Source organism: Schistocerca serialis, unplaced genomic scaffold (assembly GCF_023864345.2).
Source record: "Schistocerca serialis cubense isolate TAMUIC-IGC-003099 unplaced genomic scaffold, iqSchSeri2.2 HiC_scaffold_1362, whole genome shotgun sequence".
Taxonomy (NCBI): Eukaryota; Metazoa; Arthropoda; class Insecta; order Orthoptera; family Acrididae; genus Schistocerca; species Schistocerca serialis.
Window position 1 is genome coordinate 7,057,744 of NW_026047583.1, and position 26,853 is coordinate 7,084,596.

Genomic DNA, 26,853 nt, shown 5'->3' on the forward strand with positions numbered 1-26,853 from the left:
TGAAGTGAAGCATCGGAATCAAAAACTGGACTCACAGGAGAGGTACAAATCATAGAAAGTTAGAGTGTCTGTCCTCTTGTATTTAAGGCGGCATTGTGCCTTTTGTATTAAATTCGGAAGCAATTTCTGTGTTTCATTGTCAATAAGAAGGTCCAAGGGATTCAGTAAACCTGAAGTGAAGCATCGGAATCTTAAACTGGACTCACAGGAGAGGTTCAAATCATAGAAAGTGAGAGTGTCAGTCCTCTTGTACTTAAGTCGGCATTGTGCCTTTTGAATTTAATTCCAATGCAATTTCTGGGTTTCATCGTGAATAAGAAGTTCCGAGGTGTACAGTAAACCTGAGGTGAAGCATCGGAATCTAGAACTTGTCTCACAGGAGAGTTTCAAATCATAGAAAGTTAGAGTGTCGGTCCTCTTGTATTTAAGGCGGCATTGTGCCTTTTGTATTAAATTCGGAAGCAATTTCTGTGTTTCATTGTCAATAAGAAGGTCCAAGTGATACAGTAACCCTGAAGTGAAGCATCGGAATCTGAAACTGGACTCACAGCAGAGGTTCAAATCATAGAAAGTGAGAGTGTCAGTCCTCTTGTACTTAAGTCGGCATTGTGCCTTTTGTATTAAATTCATCTGCAATTTCTGTGTTTCATCGTCAAAAAGAAGGTCCAAGGGATACAGTAAACCTGAAGTGAAGCATCTGATTCTAAAACTGGATTCACAGAAGAGGTTCAAATCATAGAAAGTTAGTGTGTCAGTCCTCTTGTACTTAAGTCGGCATTGTGCCTTTTGAATTTAATTCCGATGCAATTTCTGTGTTTCATCGTCAATAAGAAGTTCCGAGGTATAAAGTAAACCTGATGTGAAGCGTCGGAATCTAAAACTGGACTCACAGGATAGGTTCAAATCATAGAAAATTAGAGCGTCAGTCCTCTTGTACTTACGTCGGCATTGTGCCTTTTGTATTAAATTCGGATGCAATTTCTGTGTTTCGTTGTCAATAAGAAGGTCTTAGGGATACAGAAAACCTGAAGTGAAGCATCGGAATCTTAAACTGGACTCACAGGAGAGGTTCAAATCATAGAAAGTGAGAGTGACAGTCCACCTATACTTAAGTCGGCATTGTGCCTTTCATATTATATTCGGATGTAATTTCTGTGTTTCATCGTCAATAAGAAAGTCCAAGGGATACAGTAAACCTGAAGTTAAGCATCGGATTCTAGAACTGGACTCACAGGAGAGGTTCAAATCATGGAAAGTGAGAGTGTCAGTCCTCTTGTACTTAAGTCGGCATTGTGCCTTTTGTATTAGATTCGGTTGCAATATCTGTGATTCATCGTCAATAAGAGGTCCAAGGGATACAGTAAACCTGAAGTGAAGCATCGGAATCGAAAACTGGACTCACAGGAGAGGTTCTAATCATTGAATGTTAGAGTGTCAGTCCACTTGTACTTAAGTCGGCATTGTGCCTGTTGTATTAAATTCGGATGCAATTTCTGTGTTTCATCGTCAACACGAAGGTCCAAGGGATACAGTAAACCTGAAGTGAAGCATCGGAATCTAAAACTGGACTCACAGGAGAGGTCAAATCATAGAAAGTTAGAGTGTCAGTCCTCTTGTACTTAAGTCGGCATTGTGCCTTTTGAATTTAATTCCGATGCAATTTCTGTGTTTCATCGTCAATAAGAAGTTCCGAGGTATACAGTATACCTGAAGTGAAGCATCAAAATCTAAAACTGGACTCACAGGATAGGTTCAAATCATAGAAAGTTGGAGTGTCAGTCCTCTTGTACTTAAGTCGGCATTGTGACTTTTGTATTAAATTCGGAAGCAATTTCTGTGTTTCATTGTCAATAAGAAGGTCCAAGGGATACAGTGACCCTGAAGTGAAGCATCGGAATCTAAAACTGGACTCACAGGAGAGGTTCAAATCATAGAATGTGAGAGTGTCAGTCCTCTTGTACTTAAGTCTTCATTGTGCCTTTTGTATTAAATTCGGCTGCAATTTCTGTGATTCGTCGTCAAAAAGAAGGTCCAAGAGATACAGTAAACCTGAAGTGAAGCATCTGATTCTAAAGCTGGATTCACAGAAGAGGTTCAAATCATAGAAAGTTAGAGTGTCAGTCCGCTTGTACTTAAGTCGGCATTGTGCCTTTTGAATTTAATTCCGATGCAATTTCTGTGTTTCATCGTCAATAAGAAGTTCCGAGGTATAAAGTAAACCTGAAGTGAAGCATCGGAATCTAAAACTAGACTCACAGGAGAGGTACAAATCATAGAAAGTTAGAGTGTCTGTCCTCTTGTATTTAAAGCGGCATTGTGCCTTTTGTATTAAATTCGGAAGCAATTTCTGTGTTTCATTGTCAATAAGAAGGTCCAAGGGATTCAGTAAACCTGAAGTGAAGCATCGGAATCTTAAACTGGACTCACAGGAGAGGTTCAAATCATAGAAAGTGAGAGTGTCAGTCCTCTTGTACTTAAGTCGGCATTGTGCCTTTTGAATTTAATTCCAATGCAATTTCTGTGTGTCATCGTGAATAAGATGTTCCGAGGTGTACAGTATACCTGAGGTGAAGCATCGGAATCTAGAACTTGTCTCACAGGAGAGTTTCAAATCATAGAAAGTTAGAGTGTCGGTCCTCTTGTATTTAAGGCGGCATTGTGCCTTTTGTATTAAATTCGGAAGCAATTTCTGTGTTTCATTGTCAATAAGAAGGGCCAAGGGATACAGTATCCCTGAAGTGAAGCATCGGAATCTAAAATTGGACTCACAGCAGAGGTTCAAATCATAGAAAGTGAGAGTGTCAGTCCTCTTGTACTTAAGTCGGCATTGTGCCTTTTGTATTAAATTCATCTGCAATTTCTGTGTTTCATCGTCAAAAAGAAGGTCCAAGGGATACAGTAAACCTGAAGTGAAGCATTTGATTCTAAAACTGGATTCACAGAAGAGGTTCAAATCGTAGAAAGTTAGTGTGTCAGTCCTCTTGTACTTAAGTCGGCATTGTGCCTTTTGAATTTAATTCCGATGCAATTTCTGTGTTTCATCGTCAATAAGAAGTTCCGAGGTATAAAGTAAACCTGATGTGAAGCGTCGGAAACTAAAACTGGACTCACAGGAGAGGTTCAAATCATAGAAAATTAGAGTGTCAGTCCTCTTGTACTTACGTCGGCATTGTGCCTTTTGTATTAAATTCGGATCCAATTTCTGTGTTTCAATGTCAATAAGAAGGTCCTAGGGATACAGTAAACCTGAAGTGCAGCATCGGAATCTTAAACTGGACTCACAGGAGAGGTTCAAATCATAGAAAGTGAGAGTGACAGTCCACCTATACTTAAGTCGGCATTGTGCCTTTCATATTATATTCGGATGTAATTTCTGTGTTTCATCGTCAATAAGAAAGTCCAAGGGATACAGTAAACCTGAAGTTAAGCATCGGATTCTAGAACTGGACTCACAGGAGAGGTTCAAATCATGGAAAGTGAGAGTGTCAGTCCTCTTGTACTTAAGTCGGCATTGTGCCTTTTGTATTAGATTCGGTTGCAATATCTGTGATTCATCGTCAATAAGAGGTCCAAGGGATACAGTAAACCTGAAGTGAAGCATCGGAATCGAAAACTGGACTCACAGGAGAGGTTCTAATCATTGAATGTTAGAGTGTCAGTCCACTTGTACTTAAGTCGGCATTGTGCCTGTTGTATTAAATTCGGATGCAATTTCTGTGTTTCATCGTCAACACGAAGGTCCAAGGGATACAGTAAACCTGAAGTGAAGCATCGGAATCTAAAACTGGACTCACAGGAGAGGTCAAATCATAGAAAGTTAGAGTGTCAGTCCTCTTGTACTTAAGTCGGCATTGTGCCTTTTGAATTTAATTCCGATGCAATTTCTGTGTTTCATCGTCAATAAGAAGTTCCGAGGTATACAGTATACCTGAAGTGAAGCATCAAAATCTAAAACTGGACTCACAGGATAGGTTCAAATCATAGAAAGTTGGAGTGTCAGTCCTCTTGTACTTAAGTCGGCATTGTGACTTTTGTATTAAATTCGGAAGCAATTTCTGTGTTTCATTGTCAATAAGAAGGTCCAAGGGATACAGTGACCCTGAAGTGAAGCATCGGAATCTAAAACTGGACTCACAGGAGAGGTTCAAATCATAGAATGTGAGAGTGTCAGTCCTCTTGTACTTAAGTCTTCATTGTGCCTTTTGTATTAAATTCGGCTGCAATTTCTGTGATTCGTCGTCAAAAAGAAGGTCCAAGAGATACAGTAAACCTGAAGTGAAGCATCTGATTCTAAAGCTGGATTCACAGAAGAGGTTCAAATCATAGAAAGTTAGAGTGTCAGTCCGCTTGTACTTAAGTCGGCATTGTGCCTTTTGAATTTAATTCCGATGCAATTTCTGTGTTTCATCGTCAATAAGAAGTTCCGAGGTATAAAGTAAACCTGAAGTGAAGCATCGGAATCTAAAACTAGACTCACAGGAGAGGTACAAATCATAGAAAGTTAGAGTGTCTGTCCTCTTGTATTTAAAGCGGCATTGTGCCTTTTGTATTAAATTCGGAAGCAATTTCTGTGTTTCATTGTCAATAAGAAGGTCCAAGGGATTCAGTAAACCTGAAGTGAAGCATCGGAATCTTAAACTGGACTCACAGGAGAGGTTCAAATCATAGAAAGTGAGAGTGTCAGTCCTCTTGTACTTAAGTCGGCATTGTGCCTTTTGAATTTAATTCCAATGCAATTTCTGTGTGTCATCGTGAATAAGATGTTCCGAGGTGTACAGTATACCTGAGGTGAAGCATCGGAATCTAGAACTTGTCTCACAGGAGAGTTTCAAATCATAGAAAGTTAGAGTGTCGGTCCTCTTGTATTTAAGGCGGCATTGTGCCTTTTGTATTAAATTCGGAAGCAATTTCTGTGTTTCATTGTCAATAAGAAGGGCCAAGGGATACAGTATCCCTGAAGTGAAGCATCGGAATCTAAAATTGGACTCACAGCAGAGGTTCAAATCATAGAAAGTGAGAGTGTCAGTCCTCTTGTACTTAAGTCGGCATTGTGCCTTTTGTATTAAATTCATCTGCAATTTCTGTGTTTCATCGTCAAAAAGAAGGTCCAAGGGATACAGTAAACCTGAAGTGAAGCATTTGATTCTAAAACTGGATTCACAGAAGAGGTTCAAATCGTAGAAAGTTAGTGTGTCAGTCCTCTTGTACTTAAGTCGGCATTGTGCCTTTTGAATTTAATTCCGATGCAATTTCTGTGTTTCATCGTCAATAAGAAGTTCCGAGGTATAAAGTAAACCTGATGTGAAGCGTCGGAAACTAAAACTGGACTCACAGGAGAGGTTCAAATCATAGAAAATTAGAGTGTCAGTCCTCTTGTACTTACGTCGGCATTGTGCCTTTTGTATTAAATTCGGATCCAATTTCTGTGTTTCAATGTCAATAAGAAGGTCCTAGGGATACAGTAAACCTGAAGTGCAGCATCGGAATCTTAAACTGGACTCACAGGAGAGGTTCAAATCATAGAAAGTGAGAGTGACAGTCCACCTATACTTAAGTCGGCATTGTGCCTTTTATATTATATTCGGATGTAATTTCTGTGTTTCATCGTCAATAAGAATGTCCAAGGGATACAGTAAACCTGAAGTTAAGCATCGGATTCTAGAACTGGACTCACAGAAGAGGTTCAAATCATGGAAAGTGAGAAGGTCAGTATTCTTGTATCTAAGTCGGCATTGTGCCTTTTGTATTAGATTCGGTTGCAATTTCTGTGATTCATCGTCAATAAGAAGGTCCAAGGGATACAGTAAACCTGAAGTGAAGCATCGGAATCGAAAACTGGACTCACAGGAGAGGTTCAAATCATAGTAAGTTAGAATGTCAGTCCTCTTGTACTTAAGTCGGCATTGTGCCTTTTGAATTTAATTCGAAAGCAATTTTTGTGTTTCATCGTCAATAAGAAGGTCCAAGGTATACAGTAAACCTGAAGTGAAGCATCGGAATCTAAAACTGGACTCACAGGAGAGGTTCAAATCATAGAAAGTGAGAGTCTCTCTCCTCTTTTACTTAAGTCGGCATTGTGCCTTTTGTATTAAATTCAGATGCAATTTCTGTGATTCATCGTCAATAAGAAGGTCCAAGGGATACAGTAAACCTGAAGTGAAACATCGGAATCTTAAACTGGACTCACAGGAGCGGTTCACATCATAGAAAGTGAGAGTGTAAGTCGTCTTGTTCTTAAGTTGGCATTGTGCCTATTGTATTAAATTCGGATGTAATTTCTGTGTTTCATCGTCAATAGGAGGGTCGAAGGTATACAGTAAATCTGAACTGAAGCATCGGAATCTAAAACTGGACTCACAGGAGAGGTTAAAATCATAGAAAGTTATAGTGTCAGTCCTCTTGTACTTAAGTCGGCATTGTGCCTTTTGTATTAAATTCGGATGCAATTTCTGTGTTTCATTGTCGTTAAGAGGGTCCAAGGTATAAAGGAAACCTGAAGTGAAGCATCGGAATCTAAAACTCGACTCACAGGAGAGGTTCAAATCGTAGAAAGTTAGTGTGTCAGTCCTTTTGTACTTAACTCGGCATTGTGCCTTTTGTATTAAATTCGGATGCAATTTCTGTGTTTCATCGTCAACACGAAGGTCCAAGGGATACAGTAAACCTGAAGTGAAGCATCGGAATTTAAAACTGGACTCACAGGAGAGGTCAAATCATAGAAAGTTAGAGTGTCAGTCCTCTTGTACTTAAGTCGGCATTGTGCCTTTTGAATTTAATTCCGATGCAATTTCTGTGTTTCATCGTCAATAAGAAGTTCCGAGGTATAAAGTAAACCTGATGTGAAGCGTCGGAATCTAAAACTGGACTCACAGGATAGGTTCAAATCATAGAAAATTAGAGCGTCAGTCCTCTTGTACTTACGTCGGCATTGTGCCTTTTGTATTAAATTCGGATGCAATTTCTGTGTTTCATTGTCAATAAGAAGGTCTTAGGGATACAGAAAACCTGAAGTGAAGCATCGGAATCTTAAACTGGACTCACAGGAGAGGTTCAAATCATAGAAAGTGAGAGTGACAGTCCACCTATACTTAAGTCGGCATTGTGCCTTTCATATTATATTCGGATGTAATTTCTGTGTTTCATCGTCAATAAGAAAGTCCAAGGGATACAGTAAACCTGAAGTTAAGCATCGGATTCTAGAACTGGACTCACAGGAGAGGTTCAAATCATGGAAAGTGAGAGTGTCAGTCCTCTTGTACTTAAGTCGGCATTGTGCCTTTTGTATTAGATTCGGTTGCAATATCTGTGATTCATCGTCAATAAGAGGTCCAAGGGATACAGTAAACCTGAAGTGAAGCATCGGAATCGAAAACTGGACTCACAGGAGAGGTTCTAATCATTGAATGTTAGAGTGTCAGTCCACTTGTACTTAAGTCGGCATTGTGCCTGTTGTATTAAATTCGGATGCAATTTCTGTGTTTCATCGTCAACACGAAGGTCCAAGGGATACAGTAAACCTGAAGTGAAGCATCGGAATCTAAAACTGGACTCACAGGAGAGGTCAAATCATAGAAAGTTAGAGTGTCAGTCCTCTTGTACTTAAGTCGGCATTGTGCCTTTTGAATTTAATTCCGATGCAATTTCTGTGTTTCATCGTCAATAAGAAGTTCCGAGGTATACAGTATACCTGAAGTGAAGCATCAAAATCTAAAACTGGACTCACAGGATAGGTTCAAATCATAGAAAGTTGGAGTGTCAGTCCTCTTGTACTTAAGTCGGCATTGTGACTTTTGTATTAAATTCGGAAGCAATTTCTGTGTTTCATTGTCAATAAGAAGGTCCAAGGGATACAGTGACCCTGAAGTGAAGCATCGGAATCTAAAACTGGACTCACAGGAGAGGTTCAAATCGTAGAATGTGAGAGTGTCAGTCCTCTTGTACTTAAGTCTTCATTGTGCCTTTTGTATTAAATTCGGCTGCAATTTCTGTGATTCGTCGTCAAAAAGAAGGTCCAAGAGATACAGTAAACCTGAAGTGAAGCATCTGATTCTAAAGCTGGATTCACAGAAGAGGTTCAAATCATAGAAAGTTAGAGTGTCAGTCCGCTTGTACTTAAGTCGGCATTGTGCCTTTTGAATTTAATTCCGATGCAATTTCTGTGTTTCATCGTCAATAAGAAGTTCCGAGGTATAAAGTAAACCTGAAGTGAAGCATCGGAATCTAAAACTAGACTCACAGGAGAGGTACAAATCATAGAAAGTTAGAGTGTCTGTCCTCTTGTATTTAAAGCGGCATTGTGCCTTTTGTATTAAATTCGGAAGCAATTTCTGTGTTTCATTGTCAATAAGAAGGTCCAAGGGATTCAGTAAACCTGAAGTGAAGCATCGGAATCTTAAACTGGACTCACAGGAGAGGTTCAAATCATAGAAAGTGAGAGTGTCAGTCCTCTTGTACTTAAGTCGGCATTGTGCCTTTTGAATTTAATTCCAATGCAATTTCTGTGTGTCATCGTGAATAAGATGTTCCGAGGTGTACAGTATACCTGAGGTGAAGCATCGGAATCTAGAACTTGTCTCACAGGAGAGTTTCAAATCATAGAAAGTTAGAGTGTCGGTCCTCTTGTATTTAAGGCGGCATTGTGCCTTTTGTATTAAATTCGGAAGCAATTTCTGTGTTTCATTGTCAATAAGAAGGGCCAAGGGATACAGTATCCCTGAAGTGAAGCATCGGAATCTAAAATTGGACTCACAGCAGAGGTTCAAATCATAGAAAGTGAGAGTGTCAGTCCTCTTGTACTTAAGTCGGCATTGTGCCTTTTGTATTAAATTCATCTGCAATTTCTGTGTTTCATCGTCAAAAAGAAGGTCCAAGGGATACAGTAAACCTGAAGTGAAGCATTTGATTCTAAAACTGGATTCACAGAAGAGGTTCAAATCGTAGAAAGTTAGTGTGTCAGTCCTCTTGTACTTAAGTCGGCATTGTGCCTTTTGAATTTAATTCCGATGCAATTTCTGTGTTTCATCGTCAGTAAGAAGTTCCGAGGTATAAAGTAAACCTGATGTGAAGCGTCGGAAACTAAAACTGGACTCACAGGAGAGGTTCAAATCATAGAAAATTAGAGTGTCAGTCCTCTTGTACTTACGTCGGCATTGTGCCTTTTGTATTAAATTCGGATCCAATTTCTGTGTTTCAATGTCAATAAGAAGGTCCTAGGGATACAGTAAACCTGAAGTGCAGCATCGGAATCTTAAACTGGACTCACAGGAGAGGTTCAAATCATAGAAAGTGAGAGTGACAGTCCACCTATACTTAAGTCGGCATTGTGCCTTTTATATTATATTCGGATGTAATTTCTGTGTTTCATCGTCAATAAGAATGTCCAAGGGATACAGTAAACCTGAAGTTAAGCATCGGATTCTAGAACTGGACTCACAGAAGAGGTTCAAATCATGGAAAGTGAGAAGGTCAGTATTCTTGTATCTAAGTCGGCATTGTGCCTTTTGTATTAGATTCGGTTGCAATTTCTGTGATTCATCGTCAATAAGAAGGTCCAAGGGATACAGTAAACCTGAAGTGAAGCATCGGAATCGAAAACTGGACTCACAGGAGAGGTTCAAATCATAGTAAGTTAGAATGTCAGTCCTCTTGTACTTAAGTCGGCATTGTGCCTTTTGAATTTAATTCGAAAGCAATTTTTGTGTTTCATCGTCAATAAGAAGGTCCAAGGTATACAGTAAACCTGAAGTGAAGCATCGGAATCTAAAACTGGACTCACAGGAGAGGTTCAAATCATAGAAAGTGAGAGTCTCTGTCCTCTTTTACTTAAGTCGGCATTGTGCCTTTTGTATTAAATTCAGATGCAATTTCTGTGATTCATCGTCAATAAGAAGGTCCAAGGGATACAGTAAACCTGAAGTGAAACATCGGAATCTTAAACTGGACTCACAGGAGCGGTTCACATCATAGAAAGTGAGAGTGTAAGTCGTCTTGTTCTTAAGTTGGCATTGTGCCTATTGTATTAAATTCGGATGTAATTTCTGTGTTTCATCGTCAATAGGAGGGTCGAAGGTATACAGTAAATCTGAACTGAAGCATCGGAATCTAAAACTGGACTCACAGGAGAGGTTAAAATCATAGAAAGTTATAGTGTCAGTCCTCTTGTACTTAAGTCGGCATTGTGCCTTTTGTATTAAATTCGGATGCAATTTCTGTGTTTCATTGTCGTTAAGAGGGTCCAAGGTATAAAGGAAACCTGAAGTGAAGCATCGGAATCTAAAACTCGACTCACAGGAGAGGTTCAAATCGTAGAAAGTTAGTGTGTCAGTCCTTTTGTACTTAACTCGGCATTGTGCCTTTTGTATTAAATTCGGATGCAATTTCTGTGTTTCATCGTCAACACGAAGGTCCAAGGGATACAGTAAACCTGAAGTGAAGCATCGGAATCTAAAACTGGACTCACAGGAGAGGTCAAATCATAGAAAGTTAGAGTGTCAGTCCTCTTGTACTTAAGTCGGCATTGTGCCTTTTGAATTTAATTCCGATGCAATTTCTGTGTTTCATCGTCAATAAGAAGTTCCGAGGTATACAGTATACCTGAAGTGAAGCATCAAAATCTAAAACTGGACTCACAGGATAGGTTCAAATCATAGAAAGTTGGAGTGTCAGTCCTCTTGTACTTAAGTCGGCATTGTGACTTTTGTATTAAATTCGGAAGCAATTTCTGTGTTTCATTGTCAATAAGAAGGTCCAAGGGATACAGTGACCCTGAAGTGAAGCATCGGAATCTAAAACTGGACTCACAGGAGAGGTTCAAATCATAGAATGTGAGAGTGTCAGTCCTCTTGTACTTAAGTCTTCATTGTGCCTTTTGTATTAAATTCGGATGCAATTTCTGTGTTTCATTGTCAATAAGAAGGTCTTAGGGATACAGAAAACCTGAAGTGAAGCATCGGAATCTTAAACTGGACTCACAGGAGAGGTTCAAATCATAGAAAGTGAGAGTGACAGTCCACCTATACTTAAGTCGGCATTGTGCCTTTCATATTATATTCGGATGTAATTTCTGTGTTTCATCGTCAATAAGAAAGTCCAAGGGATACAGTAAACCTGAAGTTAAGCATCGGATTCTAGAACTGGACTCACAGGAGAGGTTCAAATCATGGAAAGTGAGAGTGTCAGTCCTCTTGTACTTAAGTCGGCATTGTGCCTTTTGTATTAGATTCGGTTGCAATATCTGTGATTCATCGTCAATAAGAGGTCCAAGGGATACAGTAAACCTGAAGTGAAGCATCGGAATCGAAAACTGGACTCACAGGAGAGGTTCTAATCATTGAATGTTAGAGTGTCAGTCCTCTTGTACTTAAGTCGGCATTGTGCCTGTTGTATTAAATTCGGATGCAATTTCTGTGTTTCATCGTCAACACGAAGGTCCAAGGGATACAGTAAACCTGAAGTGAAGCATCGGAATCTAAAACTGGACTCACAGGAGAGGTCAAATCATAGAAAGTTAGAGTGTCAGTCCTCTTGTACTTAAGTCGGCATTGTGCCTTTTGGATTTAATTCCGATGCAATTTCTGTGTTTCATCGTCAATAAGAAGTTCCGAGGTATAAAGTAAACCTGAAGTGAAGCATCAAAATCTAAAACTGGACTCACAGGATAGGTTCAAATCATAGAAAGTTGGAGTGTCAGTCCTCTTGTATTTAATTCGGCATTGTGCCTTTTGTATTATATTCAGATGCAATTACTGTGTTTCATCGTCAATAAGAAGGTCCTAGGGATACAGTAATCCTGAAGTGAAGCATCGGAATCTAAAACTGGACTCACAGAAGAGGTTCAAATCATAGAAAGTGAGAGTGTCAGTCCTCTTGTACTTAGGTCGGCATTGTGCCTCTTGAATTTAATTCCGATGCAATTTCTGTGTTTCATCATGAATAAGAAGTTCCGAGGTGTACAGTAAACCTGAAGTGAAGCATCGGAATCAAAAACTGGACTCACAGGAGAGGTACAAATCATAGAAAGTTAGAGTGTCTGTCCTCTTGTATTTAAAGCGGCATTGTGCCTTTTGTATTAAATTCGGAAGCAATTTCTGTGTTTCATTGTCAATAAGAAGGTCCAAGGGATTCAGTAAACCTGAAGTGAAGCATCGGAATCTTAAACTGGACTCACAGGAGAGGTTCAAATCATAGAAAGTGAGAGTGTCAGTCCTCTTGTACTTAAGTCGGCATTGTGCCTTTTGAATTTAATTCCAATGCAATTTCTGTGTGTCATCGTGAATAAGAAGTTCCGAGGTGTACAGTATACCTGAGGTGAAGCATCGGAATCTAGAACTTGTCTCACAGGAGAGTTTCAAATCATAGAAAGTTAGAGTGTCGGTCCTCTTGTATTTAAGGCGGCATTGTGCCTTTTGTATTAAATTCGGAAGCAATTTCTGTGTTTCATTGTCAATAAGAAGGTCCAAGGGATACAGTATCCCTGAAGTGCAGCATCGGAATCTAAAATTGGACTCACAGCAGAGGTTCAAATCATAGAAAGTGAGAGTGTCAGTCCTCTTGTACTTAAGTCGGCATTGTGCCTTTTGTATTAAATTCATCTGCAATTTCTGTGTTTCATCGTCAAAAAGAAGGTCCAAGGGATACAGTAAACCTGAAGTGAAGCATTTGATTCTAAAACTGGATTCACAGAAGAGGTTCAAATCATAGAAAGTTAGTGTGTCAGTCCTCTTGTACTTAAGTCGGCATTGTGCCTTTTGAATTTAATTCCGATGCAATTTCTGTGTTTCATCGTCAATAAGAAGTTCCGAGGTATAAAGTAAACCTGATGTGAAGCGTCGGAAACTAAAACTGGACTCACAGGAGAGGTTCAAATCATAGAAAATTAGAGTGTCAGTCCTCTTGTACTTACGTCGGCATTGTGCCTTTTGTATTAAATTCGGATCCAATTTCTGTGTTTCAATGTCAATAAGAAGGTCCTAGGGATACAGTAAACCTGAAGTGCAGCATCGGAATCTTAAACTGGACTCACAGGAGAGGTTCAAATCATAGAACGTGAGAGTGACAGTCCACCTATACTTAAGTCGGCATTGTGCCTTTTATATTATATTCGGATTTAATTTCTGTGTTTCATCGTCAATAAGAATGTCCAAGGGATACAGTAAACCTGAAGTTAAGCATCGGATTCTAGAACTGGACTCACAGAAGAGGTTCAAATCATGGAAAGTGAGAAGGTCAGTATTCTTGTACTTAAGTCGGCATTGTGCCTTTTGTATTAGATTCGGTTGCAATTTCTGTGATTCATCGTCAATAAGAAGGTCCAAGGGATACAGTAAACCTGAAGTGAAGCATCGGAATCGAAAACTGGACTCACAGGAGAGGTTCAAATCATAGTAAGTTAGAATGTCAGTCCTCTTGTACTTAAGTCGGCATTGTGCCTTTTGAATTTAATTCGAAAGCAATTTCTGTGTTTCATCGTCAATAAGAAGGTCCAAGGTATACAGTAAACCTGAAGTGAAGCATCGGAATCTAAAACTGGACTCACAGGAGAGGTTCAAATCATAGAAAGTGAGAGTCTCTGTCCTCTTTTACTTAAGTCGGCATTGTGCCTTTTGTATTAAATTCAGATGCAATTTCTGTGATTCATCGTCAATAAGAAGGTCCAAGGGATACAGTAAACCTGAAGTGAAACATCGGAATCTTAAACTGGACTCACAGGAGCGGTTCACATCATAGAAAGTGAGAGTGTAAGTCGTCTTGTTCTTAAGTTGGCATTGTGCCTATTGTATTAAATTCGGATGTAATTTCTGTGTTTCATCGTCAATAGGAGGGTCGAAGGTATACAGTAAATCTGAACTGAAGCATCGGAATCTAAAACTGGACTCACAGGAGAGGTTAAAATCATAGAAAGTTATAGTGTCAGTCCTCTTGTACTTAAGTCGGCATTGTGCCTTTTGTATTAAATTCGGATGCAATTTCTGTGTTTCATTGTCGTTAAGAGGGTCCAAGGTATAAAGGAAACCTGAAGTGAAGCATCGGAATCTAAAACTCGACTCACAGGAGAGGTTCAAATCATAGAAAGTTAGTGTGTCAGTCCTTTTGTACTTAACTCGGCATTGTGCCTTTTGTATTAAATTCGGATGCAATTTCTGTGTTTCATCGTCAACACGAAGGTCCAAGGGATACAGTAAACCTGAAGTGAAGCATCGGAATCTAAAACTGGACTCACAGGAGAGGTCAAATCATAGAAAGTTAGAGTGTCGGTCCTCTTGTACTTAAGTCGGCATTGTGCCTTTTGAATTTAATTCCGATGCAATTTCTGTGTTTCATCGTCAATAAGAAGTTCCGAGGTATACAGTATACCTGAAGTGAAGCATCAAAATCTAAAACTGGACTCACAGGATAGGTTCAAATCATAGAAAGTTGGAGTGTCAGTCCTCTTGTACTTAAGTCGGCATTGTGACTTTTGTATTAAATTCGGAAGCAATTTCTGTGTTTCATTGTCAATAAGAAGGTCCAAGGGATACAGTGACCCTGAAGTGAAGCATCGGAATCTAAAACTGGACTCACAGGAGAGGTTCAAATCATAGAATGTGAGAGTGTCAGTCCTCCTGTACTTAAGTCTTCATTGTGCCTTTTGTATTAAATTCGGATGCAATTTCTGTGTTTCATTGTCAATAAGAAGGTCTTAGGGATACAGAAAACCTGAAGTGAAGCATCGGAATCTTAAACTGGACTCACAGGAGAGGTTCAAATCATAGAAAGTGAGAGTGACAGTCCACCTATACTTAAGTCGGCATTGTGCCTTTCATATTATATTCGGATGTAATTTCTGTGTTTCATCGTCAATAAGAAAGTCCAAGGGATACAGTAAACCTGAAGTTAAGCATCGGATTCTAGAACTGGACTCACAGGAGAGGTTCAAATCATGGAAAGTGAGAGTGTCAGTCCTCTTGTACTTAAGTCGGCATTGTGCCTTTTGTATTAGATTCGGTTGCAATATCTGTGATTCATCGTCAATAAGAGGTCCAAGGGATACAGTAAACCTGAAGTGAAGCATCGGAATCGAAAACTGGACTCACAGGAGAGGTTCTAATCATTGAATGTTAGAGTGTCAGTCCTCTTGTACTTAAGTCGGCATTGTGCCTGTTGTATTAAATTCGGATGCAATTTCTGTGTTTCATAGTCAACACGAAGGTCCAAGGGATACAGTAAACCTGAAGTGAAGCATCGGAATCTAAAACTGGACTCACAGGAGAGGTCAAATCATAGAAAGTTAGAGTGTCAGTCCTCTTGTACTTAAGTCGGCATTGTGCCTTTTGGATTTAATTCCGATGCAATTTCTGTGTTTCATCGTCAATAAGAAGTTCCGAGGTATACAGTATACCTGAAGTGAAGCATCAAAATCTAAAACTGGACTCACAGGATAGGTTCAAATCATAGAAAGTTGGAGTGTCAGTCCTCTTGTACTTAAGTCGGCATTGTGACTTTTGTATTAAATTCGGAAGCAATTTCTGTGTTTCATTGTCAATAAGAAGGTCCAAGGGATACAGTGACCCTGAAGTGAAGCTTCGGAATCTAAAACTGGACTCACAGGAGAGGTTCAAATCATAGAATGTGAGAGTGTCAGTCCTCTTGTACTTAAGTCTTCATTGTGCCTTTTGTATTAAATTCGGCTGCAATTTCTGTGATTCGTCGTCAAAAACAAGGTCCAAGAGATACAGTAAACCTGAAGTGAAGCATCTGATTCTAAAGCTGGATTCACAGAAGAGGTTCAAATCATAGAAAGTTAGAGTGTCAGTCCGCTTGTACTTAAGTCGGCATTGTGCCTTTTGAATTTAATTCCGATGCAATTTCTGTGTTTCATCGTCAATAAGAAGTTCCGAGGTATAAAGTAAACCTGAAGTGAAGCATCGGAATCTAAAACTAGACTCACAGGAGAGGTTCAAATCATAGAAAATTAGAGTGTCAGTCCTCTTGTATTTAATTCGGCATTGTGCCTTTTGTATTATATTCAGATGCAATTACTGTGTTTCATCGTCAATAAGAAGGTCCTAGGGATACAGTAATCCTGAAGTGAAGCATCGGAATCTAAAACTGGACTCACAGAAGAGGTTCAAATCATAGAAAGTGAGAGTGTCAGTCCTCTTGTACTTAGGTCGGCATTGTGCCTTTTGAATTTAATTCCGATGCAATTTCTGTGTTTCATCATGAATAAGAAGTTCCGAGGTGTACAGTAAACCTGAAGTGAAGCATCGGAATCAAAAACTGGTCTCACAGGAGAGGTACAAATCATAGAAAGTTAGAGTGTCTGTCCTCTTGTATTTAAAGCGGCATTGTGCCTTTTGTATTAAATTCGGAAGCAATTTCTGTGTTTCATTGTCAATAAGAAGGTCCAAGGGATTCAGTAAACCTGAAGTGAAGCATCGGAATCTTAAACTGGACTCACAGGAGAGGTTCAAATCATAGAAAGTGAGAGTGTCAGTCCTCTTGTACTTAAGTCGGCATTGTGCCTTTTGAATTTAATTCCAATGCAATTTCTGTGTGTCATCGTGAATAAGAAGTTCCGAGGTGTACAGTAAACCTGAGGTGAAGCATCGGAATCTAGAACTTGTCTCACAGGAGAGTTTCAAATCATAGAAAGTTAGAGTGTCGGTCCTCTTGTATTTAAGGCGGCATTGTGCCTTTTGTATTACATTCGGAAGCAATTTCTGTGTTTCATTGTCAATAAGAAGGTCCAAGGGATACAGTATCCCTGAAGTGAAGCATTGGAATCTAAAATTGGACTCACAGCAGAGGTTCAAATCATAGAAAGTGAGAGTGTCAGTCCTCTTGTACTTAAGTCGGCATTGTGCCTTTTGTATTAAATTCATCTGCAATTTCTGTGTTTCATCGTCAAAAAGAAGGTCCAAGGGATACAGTAAACCTGAAGTGAAGCATCTGATTCTAAAACTGGATTCACAGAAGAGGTTCAAATCATAGAAAGTTAGTGTGTCAGTCCTCTTGTACTTAAGTCGGCATTGTGCCTTTTGAATTTAATTCCGATGCAATTTCTGTGTTTCATCGTCAATAAGAAGTTCCGAGGTATAAAGTAAACCTAATGTGAAGCGTCGGAAACTAAAACTGGACTCACAGGAGAGGTTCAAATCATAGAAAATTAGAGTGTCAGTCCTCTTGTACTTACGTCGGCATTGTGCCTTTTGTATTAAATTCGGATCCAATTTCTGTGTTTCAATGTCAATAAGAAGGTCCTAGGGATACAGTAAACCTGAAGTGCAGCATCGGAATCTTAAACTGGACTCACAGGAGAGGTTCAAATCATAGAAAGTGAGAGTGACAGTCCACCTATACTTAAGTCGGCATTGTGCCTTTTATATTATATTCGGATGTAATTTCTGTGTTTCATCGTCAATAAGAATGTCCAAGGGATACAGTAAACCTGAAGTTAAGCATCGGATTCTAGAACTGGACTCACAGAAGAGGTTCAAATCATGGAAAGTGAGAAGGTCAGTATTCTTGTACTTAAGTCGGCATTGTGCCTTTTGTATTAGATTCGGTTGCAATTTCTGTGATTCATCGTCAATAAGAAGGTCCAAGGGATACAGTAAACCTGAAGTGAAGCATCGGAATCGAAAACTGGACTCACAGGAGAGGTTCAAATCATAGTAAGTTAGAATGTCAGTCCTCTTGTACTTAATTCGGCATTGTGCCTTTTGAATTTAATTCGAAAGCAATTTCTGTGTTTCATCGTCAATAAGAAGGTCCAAGGTATACAGTAAACCTGAAGTGAAGCATCGGAATCTAAAACTGGACTCACAGGAGAGGTTCAAATCATAGAAAGTGAGAGTCTCTGTCCTCTTTTACTTAAGTCGGCATTGTGCCTTTTGTATTAAATTCAGATGCAATTTCTGTGATTCATCGTCAATAAGAAGGTCCAAGGGATACAGTAAACCTGAAGTGAAACATCGGAATCTTAAACTGGACTCACAGGAGAGGTTCACATCATAGAAAGTGAGAGTGTAAGTCGTCTTGTTCTTAAGTTGGCATTGTGCCTATTGTATTAAATTCGGATGTAATTTCTGTGTTTCATCGTCAATAGGAGGGTCGAAGGTATACAGTAAATCTGAACTGAAGCATCGGAATCATAAACTGGACTCACAGGAGAGGTTCAAATCATAGAAAGTTATAGTGTCAGTCCTCTTGTACTTAAGTCGGCATTGTGCCTTTTGTATTAAATTCGGATGCAATTTCTGTGTTTCATTGTCGTTAAGAGGGTCCAAGGTATAAAGGAAACCTGAAGTGAAGCATCGGAATCTAAAACTCGACTCACAGGAGAGGTTCAAATCATAGAAAGTTAGTGTGTCAGTCCTTTTGTACTTAACTCGGCATTGTGCCTTTTGTATTAAATTCGGATGCAATTTCTGTGTTTCATCGTCAACACGAAGGTCCAAGGGATACAGTAAACCTGAAGTGAAGCATCGGAATCTAAAACTGGACTCACAGGAGAGGTCAAATCATAGAAAGTTAGAGTGTCAGTCCTCTTGTACTTAAGTCGGCATTGTGCCTTTTGAATTTAATTCCGATGCAATTTCTGTGTTTCATCGTCAATAAGAAGTTCCGAGGTATACAGTATACCTGAAGTGAAGCATCAAAATCTAAAACTGGACTCACAGGATAGGTTCAAATCATAGAAAGTTGGAGTGTCAGTCCTCTTGTACTTAAGTCGGCATTGTGACTTTTGTATTAAATTCGGAAGCAATTTCTGTGTTTCATTGTCAATAAGAAGGTCCAAGGGATACAGTGACCCTGAAGTGAAGCATCGGAATCTAAAACTGGACTCACAGGAGAGGTTCAAATCATAGAATGTGAGAGTGTCAGTCCTCTTGTACTTAAGTCTTCATTGTGCCTTTTGTATTAAATTCGGCTGCAATTTCTGTGATTCGTCGTCAAAAAGAAGGTCCAAGGGATACAGTAAACCTGAAGTAAAGCATCTGATTCTAAAGCTGGATTCACAGAAGAGGTTCAAATCATAGAAAGTTAGAGTGTCTGTCCGCTTGTACTTAAGTCGGCATTGTGCCTTTTGAATTTAATTCCGATGCAATTTCTGTGTTTCATCGTCAATAAGAAGTTCCGAGGTATAAAGTAAACCTGAAGTGAAGCATCGGAATCTAAAACTAGACTCACAGGAGAGGTTCAAATCATAGAAAATTAGAGTGTCAGTCCTCTTGTATTTAATTCGGCATTGTGCCTTTTGTATTATATTCAGATGCAATTACTGTGTTTCATCGTCAATAAGAAGGTCCTAGGGATACAGTAAACCTGAAGTGAAGCATCGGAATCTAAAACTGGACTCACAGAAGAGGTTCAAATCATAGAAAGTGAGAGTGTCAGTCCTCTTGTACTTAGGTCGGCATTGTGTCTTTTGAATTTAATTCCGATGCAATTTCTGTGTTTCATCATGAATAAGAAGTTCCGAGGTGTACAGTAAACCTGAAGTGAAGCATCGGAATCAAAAACTGGACTCACAGGAGAGGTACAAATCATAGAAAGTTAGAGTGTCTGTCCTCTTGTATTTAAAGCGGCATTGTGCCTTTTGTATTTAATTCGGATGCAATTTCTGTGTTTCATCGTCAACACGAAGGTCCAAGGGATACAGTAAACCTGAAGTGAAGCATCGGAATCTAAAACTGGACTCACAGGAGAGGTCAAATCATAGAAAGTTAGAGTGTCAGTCCTCTTGTACTTAAGTCGGCATTGTGCCTTTTGAATTTAATTCCGATGCAATTTCTGTGTTTCATCGTCAATAAGAAGTTCCGAGGTATACAGTATACCTGAAGTGAAGCATCAAAATCTAAAACTGGACTCACAGGATAGGTTCAAATCATAGAAAGTTGGAGTGTCAGTCCTCTTGTACTTAAGTCGGCATTGTGACTTTTGTATTAAATTCGGAAGCAATTTCTGTGTTTCATTGTCAATAAGAAGGTCCAAGGGATACAGTGACCCTGAAGTGAAGCATCGGAATCTAAAACTGGACTCACAGGAGAGGTTCAAATCATAGAATGTGAGAGTGTCAGTCCTCTTGTACTTAAGTCTTCATTGTGCCTTTTGTATTAAATTCGGCTGCAATTTCTGTGATTCGTCGTCAAAAAGAAGGTCCAAGGGATACAGTAAACCTGAAGTAAAGCATCTGATTCTAAAGCTGGATTCACAGAAGAGGTTCAAATCATAGAAAGTTAGAGTGTCAGTCCGCTTGTACTTAAGTCGGCATTGTGCCTTTTGAATTTAATTCCGATGCAATTTCTGTGTTTCATCGTCAATAAGAAGTTCCGAGGTATAAAGTAAACCTGAAGTGAAGCATCGGAAACTAAAACTGGACTCACAGGAGAGGTTCAAATCATAGAAAATTAGAGTGTCAGTCCTCTTGTACTTACGTCGGCATTGTGCCTTTTGTATTAAATTCGGATCCAATTTCTGTGTTTCAATGTCAATAAGAAGGTCCTAGGGATACAGTAAACCTGAAGTGAAGCATCGGAATCTTAAACTGGACTCACAGGAGAGGTTCATATCATAGAAAGTGAGAGTGACAGTCCACCTATACTTAAGTCGGCATTGTGCCTTTTATATTATATTCGGATGTAATTTCTGTGTTTCATCGTCAATAAGAAAGTCCAAGGGATACAGTAAACCTGAAGTTAAGCATCGGATTCTAGAACTGGACTCACAGGAGAGGTTCAAATCATGGAAAGTGAGAAGGTCAGTCCTCTTGTACTTAAGTCGGCATTGTGCCTTTTGTATTGGATTCGGTTGCAATTTCTGTGATTCATCGTCAATAAGAAGGTCCAAGGGATACAGTAAACCTGAAGTGAAGCATCGGAATCGAAAACTGGACTCACAGGAGAGGTTCAAATCATAGTAAGTTAGAATGTCAGTCCTCCTGTACTTAAGTCGGCATTGTGCCTTTTGAATTTAATTCCAAAGCAATTTCTGTGTTTCATCGTCAATAAGAAGGTCCAAGGTATACAGTAAACCTGTAGTGAAGCATCGGAATCTAAAACTGGACTCACAGGAGAGGTTCAAATCATAGAAAGTGAGAGTCTCTGTCCTCTTTTACTTAAGTCGGCATTGTGCCTTTTGTATTAAATTCAGATGCAATTTCTGTGATTCATCGTCAATAAGAAGGTCCAAGGGATACAGTAAACCTGAAGTGAAACATCCGAATCTTAAACTGGACTCACAGGAGAGGTTCACATCATAGAAAGTGAGAGTGTAAGTCGTCTTGTTCTTAAGTTGGCATTGTGCCTTTTGTATTAAATTCGGATGTAATTTCTGTGTTCCATCGTCAATAGGAGGGTCGAAGGTATACAGTAAATCTGAACTGAAGCATCGGAATCTAAAACTGGACTCACAGGAGAGGTTCAAATCATAGAAAGTTATAGTGTCAGTCCTCTTGTACTTAAGTCGGCATTGTGCCTTTTGTATTAAATTCGGATGCAATTTCTGTGTTTCATTGTCGTTAAGAGGGTCCAAGGTATAAAGGAAACCTGAAGTGAAGCATCGGAATCTAAAACTCGACTCACAGGAGAGGTTCAAATCATAGAAAGTTAGTGTGTCAGTCCTCTTGTACTTAACTCGGCATTGAGCTTTTGTATTAAATTCGGATGCGATTTCTTTGTTTCATCATCAATAAGAAGGTACAAGGGATACAGTAAACCTGAAGTGAAGCATCGGAATCTAAAACTGGATTCACAGGTGAGGTTCAAATCATAGAAAGTGAGAGTGTCAGTCCTCTTGTACTTAAGTCGGCATTCTGCCTTTTGAATCTAATTCCGATGCAATTTCTGTGTTTCATCGTCAATAAGAAGTTCCGAGGTATAAAGTAAACCTGAAGTGAAGCAGCGGAATCTAAAACTGGACTCACAGGAGAGGTTCAAATCATAGAAAATTAGAGTGTCAGTCCTCTTGTGCTTAGGTCGGCATTGTGCCTTTTGTATTGAATTCGGACGCAATTAATGTGTTTCATCGTCATTAAGAAGGTCCTAGGGATACAGTAAACCTGAAGTGAAGCATCGGAATCTAAAACTGGACTCACAGGAGAGGTTCAAATCATAGAAAGTAAGAGTGACAGTAATCTTGTACTTATGTCGGCATTGTGCCTTTTGTATTAAGTTCGGATGCAATTTCTGCGATTCATCGTCAATAAGAAGGTCCAAGGGATACAGTAAACCTGAAGTGAAGCATCGGAATCTAAAAGTGGACTCACAGGAGAGCTTCTAATCATAGAAAGTTAGAGTGTCAGTCCCCTTCTAATTATGTCGGCATTGTCCCTGTTGTATTAAATTCGGATGGAATTTCTGTGTTTCATCGTCATTAAGAAGGTCCTAGGGATACAGTAAACCTGAAGTGAAGCATCGGAATCTAAAACTGGACTCACAGGAGAGGTTCAAATCATAGAAAGTAAGAGTGACAGTAATCTTGTACTTATGTCGGCATTGTGCCTTTTGTATTAAGTTCGGATGCAATTTCTGTGATTCATCGTCAAAAAGAAGGTCCAAGGGATACAGTAAAAGTGAAGTGAAGCATCTGATTCTAAAACTGGATTCACAGAAGAGGTTCAAATCATAGAAAGTTTGTGTGTCAGTCCACTTGTACTTAAGTCGGCATTGTGCCTTTTGAATTTAATTCCGATGCAATTTCTGTGTTTCACCGTCAATAAGAAGTTCCGAGGTATAAAGTAAACCTGATGTGAAGCGTCGGAATCTAAAACTGGACTCACAGGAGAGGTTCAAATCATAGAAAATTAGAGCGTCAGTCCTCTTGTACTTACGTCGGCATTGTGCCTTTCGTATTAAATTCGGATGCAATTTCTGTGTTTCATTGTCAATAAGAAGGTCCTAGGGATACAGAAAACCTGAAGTGAAGCATCGGAATCTTAAACTGGACTCACAGGAGAGGTTCAAATCATAGAAAGTGAGAGGGACAGTCCACCTATACTTAAGTCGGCATTGTGCCTTTCATATTATATTCGGATGTAATTTCTGCGTTTCATCGTCAATAAGAAAGTCCAAGGGATACAGTAAACCTGAAGTTAAGCATCGGATTCTAGAACTGGACTCACAGGAGAGGTTCAAATCATGGAAAGTGAGAGTGTCAGTCCTCTTGTACTTAAGTCGGCATTGTGCCTTTTGTATTAGATTCGGTTGCAATTTCTGTGATTCATCGTCTATAAGAGGTCCAAGGGATACAGTAAACCTGAAGTGAAGCATCGGAATCTAAAACTGGACTCACAGAAGAGGTTCAAATCATAGAAAGTGAGAGTGTCAGTCCTCTTGTACTTAGGTCGGCATAGTGCCTTTTGAATTTAATTCCGATGCAATTTCTGTGTTTCATCATGAATAAGAAGATCCGAGGTGTACAGTAAACCTGAAGTGAAGCATCGGAATCAAAAACTGGACTCACAGGAGAGGTACAAATCATAGAAAGTTAGAGTGTCTGTCCTCTTGTATTTAAGGCGGCATTGTGCCTTTTGTATTAAATTCGGAAGCAATTTCTGTGTTTCATTGTCAATAAGAAAGTCCAAGGGATTCAGTAAACCTGAAGTGAAGCATCGGAATCTTAAACTGGACTCACAGGAGAGGTTCAAATCATAGAAAGTGAGAGTGACAGTCCACCTGTACTTAAGTCAGCATTGTGCCTTTTGTATTGAATTCGGATGCAATTTTGTGTTTCATCGTCAATAAGAAGGTCCAAGGGATACAGTAAACCTGAAGTGAAGCATCGGATTCTAAAACTGGACTCACAATAGAGGTTCAAATCATGGAAAGTGAGAGTGTCAGTCCTCTTGTACTTAAGTCGGCATTGTGCCTTTTGTATTAAATTCGGATGCAATATCTGTGATTCATCGTCAATAAGAAGGTCCAAGGGATACAGTAAACCTGAAGTGAAGCATCGGAATCTAAAACTGGACTCACAAGAGAGGTTCTAATCATAGAAAGTTAGAGTGTCAGTCCTCTTGTGCCTATGTCGGCATTGTGCCTGTTGTATTAAATTCGGATGCAATTTCTGTGTTTCATCGTCAATAGGAAGGTCCAAGGGATACAGTAAACCTGAAGTGAAGCATCGGAATCTAAAACTGTACTCACAGGAGAGGTTCAAATTATAGAAAGTTAGGGTGTCAGTCCTCTTGTACATAAGTCGGCATTGTGCCTTTTGAATTTAAATCCGATGCAATTTCTGTGCCTCATCGTCAACAAGAACGTCCAAGGTACACAGTAAACCTGAAGTGAAGCATCGGAATCTAAAACTGGACTCACAGAAGAGGTTCAAATCATAGAAAGTGAGAGTGTCAGTCCTCTTGTACTTAGGTCGGCATTGTGCCTTTTGAATTTAATTCCAAAGCAATTTCTGTGTTTCATCGTCAATAAGAAGGTCCAAGGTATACAGTAAACCTGAAGTGAAGCATCGGAATCTAAAACTGGACTCACAGGAGAGGTTCAAATCATAGAAAGTGAGAGTGTCAGTCCTCTTGTACTTAAGTCGGCATTGTGCCTTTGAATTTAATTCCAATGCAATTTCTGTGTTTCATCGTGAATAAGAAGTTCCGAGGTGTACAGTAAACCTGAGGTGAAGCATCGGAATCTAGACCTTGTCTCACAGGAGAGTTTCAAATCATAGAAAGTTAGAGTGTCGGTCCTCTTGTATTTAAGGCGGCATTGTGCCCTTTGTATTAAATTCGGAAGCAATTTCTTTGTTTCATTGTCAATAAGAAGGTCCAAGGGATACAGTAACCCTGAAGTGAAGCATCGGAATCTAAAACTGGACTCACAGCAGAGGTTCAAATCATAGAAAGTGAGAGTGTCAGTCCTCTTGTACTTAAGTCGGCATTGTGCCTTTTGTATTAAATTCATCTGCAATTTCTGTGTTTCATCGTCAAAAAGAAGGTCCAAGGGATACAGTAAACCTGAAGTGAAGCATCTGATTCTAAAACTGGATTCACAGAAGAGGTTCAAATCATAGAAAGTGAGTGTGTTAGTCCTCTTGTACTTAAGTCGGCATTGTGCCTTTTGAATTTAATTCCGATGCAATTTATGTGTTTCATCGTCAATAAGAAGTTCCGAGGTATGAAGTAAACCTGATGTGAAGCGTCGGAAACTAAAACTGGACTCACAGGAGAGGTTCAAATCATAGAAAATTAGAGTGTCAGTCCTCTTGTACTTACGTCGGCATTGTGCCTTTTGTATTAAATTCGGATCCAATTTCTGTGTTTCAATGTCAGAAAGAAGGTCCTAGGGATACAGTAAACCTGAAGTGAAGCATCGGAATCTTAAACTGGACTCACAGGAGAGGTTCAAATCATAGAAAGTGAGAGTGACAGTCCACCTATACTTAAGTCGGCATTGTGCCTTTTATATTATATTCGGATGTAATTTCTGTGTTTCATCGTCAATAGGAGGGTCGAAGGTATACAGTAAATCTGAACTGAAGCATCGGAATCTAAAACTGGACTCACAGGAGAGGTTCAAATCATAGAAAGTTATAGTGTCAGTCCTCTTGTACTTAAGTCGGCATTGTGCCTTTTGTATTAAATTCGGATGCAATTTCTGTGTTTCATTGTCGTTAAGAGGGTCCAAGGTATAAAGGAAACCTGAAGTGAAGCATCGGAATCTAAAACTCGACTCACAGGAGAGGTTCAAATCATATAAAGTTAGTGTGTCAGTCCTCTTGTACTTAACTCGGCATTGAGCTTTTGTATTAAATTCGGATGCGATTTCTTTCTTTCATCATCAATAAGAAGGTACAAGGGGTACAGTAAACCTGAAGTGAAGCATCGGAATCTAAAACTGGATTCACAGGTGAGGTTCAAATCATAGAAAGTGAGAGTGTCAGTCCTCTTGTACTTAAGTCGGCATTGTGCCTTTTGTATTGAATTCGGATGCAATTTCTGTGTTTCATCGTCAATAAGAAGGTCCTAGGGATACATTAAACCTGAAGTGAAGCATCGGAATCTAAAACTGGACTCACAGGAGAGGTTCAAATCATAGAAAGTAAGAGTGACAGTAATCTTGTACTTAGGTCGGCATTGTGCCTTTTGTATTAAGTTCGGATGCAATTTCTGCGATTCATCGTCAATAAGAAGGTCCAAGGGATACAGTAAACCTGAAGTGAAGCATCGGAATCTAAAAGTGGACTCACAGGAGAGCTTCTAATCATAGAAAGTTAGAGTGTCAGTCCTCTTGTAATTATGTCGGCATTGTCCCTGTTGTATTAAATTCGGATGCAATTTCTGTGTTTCATCGTCAATAAGAAGGTCCAAGGAATACAGTAAACCTGAAGTGAAGCATCGGAATCTAAACATGGACTCACAGGAGAGGTTCAAATCATAGAAAGTTAGAGTGTCAGTCCACTTGTACTTAAGTCGGCATTGTGCTTCTTCAATTTAATTCCGATGCAATTTCTGTGCCTCATCGTCAATAAGAACGTCCAAGGTACACAGTAAACCTGAAGTGAAGCATCGGAATCTAAAACTGGACTCACAGAAGAGGTTCAAATCATAGAAAGTGAGAGTGTCAGTCCTCTTGTACTTAAGTCGGCATTGTGCCTTTTGAATTTAATTCCAATGCAATTTCTTTGTTTCATCGTGAATAAGAAGTTCCGAGGTGTACAGTAAACCTGAGGTGAAGCATCGGAATCTAGAACTTGTCTCACAGGAGAGTTTCAAATCATAGAAAGTCAGAGTGTCGGTCCTCTTGTATTTAAGGCGGCATTGTGCCTTTTGTATTAAATTCGGAAGCAATTTCTGTGTTTCATTGTCAATAAGAAGGTTCAAGGGATACAGTAACCCTGAAGTGAAGCATCGGAATCTAAAAC